Source organism: Callithrix jacchus, chromosome 3 (genome assembly GCF_049354715.1).
Source record: "Callithrix jacchus isolate 240 chromosome 3, calJac240_pri, whole genome shotgun sequence".
NCBI classification, from domain to species: Eukaryota; Metazoa; Chordata; class Mammalia; order Primates; family Cebidae; genus Callithrix; species Callithrix jacchus.
Genome location: NC_133504.1, coordinates 29,517,322 through 29,522,708, shown reverse-complemented (window position 1 = coordinate 29,522,708; position 5,387 = coordinate 29,517,322). Strand labels below are relative to the sequence as shown.

General features: G+C 38.8%; 1 pseudogene; it reads right to left on the bottom strand.

Moving 5' to 3' along the window:
• Window positions 1-808: 808 nt before the first annotated feature.
• Window positions 809-4,440, bottom strand: LOC100397473 (nucleolar protein 8-like; annotated as a pseudogene).
• Window positions 4,441-5,387: the final 947 nt, after the last annotated feature.

Below are 5,387 nucleotides of genomic sequence, written 5' to 3'. Positions count from 1 at the left end.
TGCAGAAAGAATTACAGAATTAGAAAGTCTCTGGTTTGCAAACTTCCCTGTATAATAATTTATTTAGGCAAGGAACATCTCTGAATGCTAAAAACAGTTGGGTGCAAGACTATTGAGGGAGCAGATATTCATACAGTTTTGACACCATGCATTATTTGTTAATTACGATGTGATAAAGTATGCCTTTGCAATGGCGAGACCTGGTGGTTACCCTTGTCCCAAATCATCAAACTCTCCATTGCAAGTTGGGCTGTAAGGTGCCTCTGGATGTGATGGAGTGGGAGGTACACAGCATAACCTAAGTGGAGTTCTTGCCAGAAGTGTCTTGTCTAAATCCAATCACGAGGAAACTGTCAAACAAATTCAGAAGATGGAAAATACTTGAAAAAATTGGCTTGGATTTGTCAAGTGATTCAGTGTTAGGAAGATCAGAGGGTCACAATGGAAGACTAAAGAAATACAATATCCAAATGTATTGGCTGGATCCTGAATTTAAAGAGCTATAAAAGATATTTTGGGGACAAGTGGGGCAATTTGAGTTTGGCTAAGACGTTGAATGATGTTATTAAATTCACATTTTCTTTTCCTTTTTAAGAAGTCGAATTTAATTTTTTGAAGTAATTACTTAGGAAGAAATGCAGAGGAGTTTCATAGAAAAAGATGGCAATGAGAATGATATTCTGTCAGCTGGATTTTAAAAATTCCTTCACTCTGAAATTTCTTTTTTGTCAGCTAAAACTATTTTCTGGGTCAGTTTCCTCAGAAATTTGTTCTTCACATTCAGTATCAAAACCAATGCTCACATTTATTATTTTGGTTTCATTTTCCTTTGTGCATCTTTGTTTCTTCTGACAATCTATAAGTAGGTTGTTTGTTCTGGCCTCCCAAGAGTTCCTGCTAATATTACTTCCTACTCCTCTCCAGAATTAAGTCAGAACCTACTTGAAGTCTTTCATCATTCTTACAGAAAAAGAAAAATCTAGTGGTCTCTTTCTCAGGTAATGACGCTTCTCCAGAACTGGACTCTCTGTAATCTGTTTCTTCAGTAACATCTTCCTCTTCTGAATTGCTGTCTTGGAAATGAGGGTCTTCCTGCCAGACAGTCTTTCCAGGTTTCTCAGTTTGAACTCTATAGATCTTTTCCTTTATGTCTTTAGTGTCTGAATCGAAAGAGGAGAAAATGAACCCAATCGGCTGTTCAGCCTCACTGGTCAGAGTTGTATGGTCCTGGATTTCCTCAGGTTTCTCTTTACCACAGTTCTCATTCCAGGGTATGTCTCTTCCTTTTCACTGGTATATTTTGTAGTTTGTAATATTTCTTTCAGAAACATAGCAATGTTATAGTATGTTTCTTAGACACCTCAGGTAGCTTCTCAGCTTCCTCACTTTTCTTTTTTTGTTTTGATTTACTCTCTTTTGGCTTATTATCTCTGTTTTTTTCTTTCTTTTGTAAGTGCCATGGTCTTGCTTTGTTGGATAATAATGTATGATGTCCTTAAATTACTTAGCATTTCTGATCCTTTTTTTGTAGAATTGTTTCTGGTGATTTGCAAAACACTTTGTGCAACATTCAGGACTTTCTTTTTTTCTTCAGCAAGCTCTTCTTCCTCAGCAGTTTTCTTTTCACTTACCTTTTCTTGTTCCTCTTCATTGTCACTTTCTAGAAACTGAGAATCCATGTGGAATCTGTCATCAGTGCCAAAGTGTGACTAAATCCATGAATTTCTGTCCAGCTCTGCCCTTAAACTGAGGTTTAATTTTGAACCTGTTACTGTCATCTTCAGAATCAGATTCCTCATCATCACTGCTATCAAACAGCTTCCCCAATGTTTCACTTATAGACTCTTTCACCCATTCCTCTTCTGGATGGCTCTGCTCCTGAGTTGATGTCTTCTCTGTTTCACATTGACTGTCAGAACTAAAGATGATGTGCATTAGCTTATCTCTGGATGACCATCCAAATTTGCCAGTGTTACGCACCAGCTTCTTCTGCCCTTCTTTTGCTCTTTGCCTAGCTTCCAAGGCTGCCAATTGCTTCTCATTGTGTTCAGCATGTTTATCCTTAGCATGCAGGTCTGATGAATTACTAACTGAGTGAGAAATCATGTTTGATTTCCTGAGTGTCGTTGGATGAGACCTTTGGTGATTTCTTAAAAGATGTGAGGCTGCCTGAATCAGACCTCTTTTCCTCTGAAGCTTCTGTCTTTGTGGTACCATGGCAGCTGTCTTTGTCAAAGCCTATGTCGTGAGTCTTTGTACTAAGACTTAAGGACTTCTTACCTTTTACTGGCAATAAACTAGAAATACGATTCTTAATTCTCTTTCCAAAACTGCTAGGGGATAGTGCCTTGTGATCCTGACTCTCAACTTCACGTTTCTGAGGTTGAACATAGTTTGGGGCCATTTCCCTTCTTTGCATGTTGGCAAGGAGTCAGTTTACCTGATGAGCCGTTAACTTATGGGGACCCATCTTCCATGGATATGATACTGGGATCCTCATGTTTCATGGAATTCTGGTCTTTATTAATATTGTTAGAGGCAATATTGTCTTTCAAGGATTTTTTTCATTGACTCCTTTTCATTTAGACAGCCTACTCCCTTGAAAGCCTGGACTTTTGGCTTTAAGTTGTTTTCCTTTGCTTTCTGTTTGCAAGGGGTGTTCTCCTCTCCTTCTAAGAGGGAAGCTACAATCTCCTCAGGACGAATACACTGTTGGCCTCTGAGGAGGCCAGTGGGAGTCTTGGGGCTCTTGGAGCCTCTGTCAAACTTGTATTGGGTGGTGGTTTCTGTTCCATCACTCTCAGTATCTTTATTTGGAATCTTCAGATCACTGCCAGCCAATTGTTCCAAATCAGTTAAAGTGAGATTCACACGAAGGCAGTTTCTCATCATGGCATTATACTCCTTGTCTTCTTCAGAGTCAGCTAATCCTGATGCAGAATCAGCATCTTCACTGCTACTGGAGTGAGAGGAAGATTTTCGATTAAGAGGCTTTAATCTATGACCAAAGCTGACTCTACATTGCTTTTTCTTTTTTTTAACTTTAATACAGTAATCAGAAAGCTCACAGTTTTCTTTATTTTTGAAAGAAGTTTTCTTGTCTGTTGATTTTTTCATTTGTGAAAATTCTTACTGTTTTGACCTTAGCAACATTTTTTTTTCATCGCAATGATTTTATCTGTATTTCCTGAGTCATACTCAGAATCATTTCTCATGATATCATCATCACCATCGTGGCAAGAGACATTATTTTTGATAACTACATCTATTAAAGAATGCAGTTTGTGAACGCCTGATTTGAAATCATCACTTACAACTTCAAAGGGATCATTTTCAGATTCATTTATTGGGGGTTGTGTAGTTCTCTGTAAGTTTTCCTCTTTTTTAGTCATCATTCTTAATTCATCTTCAGAATCAATATCATCATCAGAAATGCTATTTCTCTTCTTGGCAGTTTCCAAGCCAGAAGTCTTGCAAGGTGGATTTTTAAATTTCTTAGTATCAGAAACAGGTAGGAGATGGTTTAGAAGGAGTAATGGAATCACAAGTTCTTTTTTGTGCAGCCTGTTGTGGGTGTTAAGGGTGGTCTCTCTATTACCCACCTGGGCCTTGGACTCATGGCCAGAGACCCAGTGGAACTCTCATCCTTCTGCACTTTTATCATCTTCTTGGGAGGGCCATGAAAGTCAGAGAACTCTCCTTGCTGTTTCTTACTCACAGGGTTATTTCTCCTTCCAGTTCCCAAGTCCGGCTGGATACAGGAATGGTGTTTGTGAAATCCTCTCGTCTTCTTTAGGTTGTGGCAGTATTTTGAGAGATCATATTTTATGATTTCACGTTTATGTTGATTTTTAAGATGAAGAACAGGTAGGACTCTTCCAGATTTGCTCACAATCCAATTCTCATGGCTTGGCACTTCTGTCTTTGGCACAGCTTTTATATGGAAATCCACTCCTCCTATCTTTTCTAACAAGTTGGTGTTACCAGTTATTGATTTTTCTTTTTTTTTTTTAATTGCATTTTAGGTTTTGGAGTACATGTGAAGAACATGCAAGATTGTTACATAGGTGTTTTCTTTCTTAGCTTTTGCTTCTTCTCTCTCTTGGGCCAATCTGAGCAAAAAGCTTTCTTTTGCTAGTTGAATTTGTCATGTTCCACCTTTCCATGTTGTTTTATTTAAAGCAGACATACACTTTTTCATATCTGCTTCTGCTACTCTAATGTTGATATACGTAAAGACTTTCTCTGGGTTTCCTTGGTCATCTTTCTGTGTGATGATCTTCACATCCCAAATCTGCTGAACTGATTTTGTACGTCTGCTGCAGAAATGTGCTGGCTAAGGCCACCCACATAAAGGCGCTTCATTTCTCTGTTCACTTTCATGAAGGCTGGGCATATACTTGGTGGGTTTTAGCGGGAAAAACAATTTTCTCAGCCTTCTTTCTCTGAGAAGACCCAGAGAAGTGAAGACAGAGGTAAGGAAACAACCCTTTGACTTCTTATGCCCCAAACCTACTCCTCACCACACTGTCGCCTAATGCCAGAGCTGCTGCAGTCCCTACATCCACTTTTTAAAAGGCCTGGTAATGGCATTTGGTTGTGTGAGAGAATGTCCTTGTTTGTGAGAGCTATATGCTAAAATATTTAGGGATTAATTGTCACGTTGTCTCCAGTGTACTTTGGGCTGTCTTGACAGAAAGAAGTGTATAGGTTCCTGTTTTAGTCCTTTTGGGATGTTATAACAAAATGCCATAGACTGGACTGCTTATAAACAGCAGAAATCTGTTTCTCACAGTTCAAAAGTCCAAGATCAAGAGTCTGTGAAGACCAGACATTTAGTGTCTGGAGAGAACCTAATTTCTGGTTCACAGATGCCACCTTTTTACTGTGTCCCCATGTGGTAAAAGAGATGAGGAGTCTTTTTCAGACCTCTTTTATAAGGGCAATAATTTCATTCATGTGGGTTCTACCTCCCCAAAGTCCTAACTACTAATGTCATCATGCTGGGGGTTAGGGTTTCAACATGAATTCTGGGGGGGTCACAAACATTCAGACCATGGCAATACCTATATAGAGAGATGAAGCAGGAGCAAAAAGACCATTATAGTAGGTGTGTATAGGCAAGGGTATACCAATGTTCATTATGTTTCTTTAATTTTTGTGTAGATTTGAAATTTTCCCAAATAAGAAAAATAGTATCTATAGGAATCACTGAGAGAAAATATTTTTCCCTCCACCTTTTATGCCTATTGCCCTCCTACACCTAGTAATTATATTGTGACATGAAAGCTCTGCTTTGATTTGTTAGTTTTGTCTGGTATATGGAGTTGAGTTCTGAGGACTCACCCTATTTCTCTGCAGGTGATCAGGATGTTGTAGAGACAGTG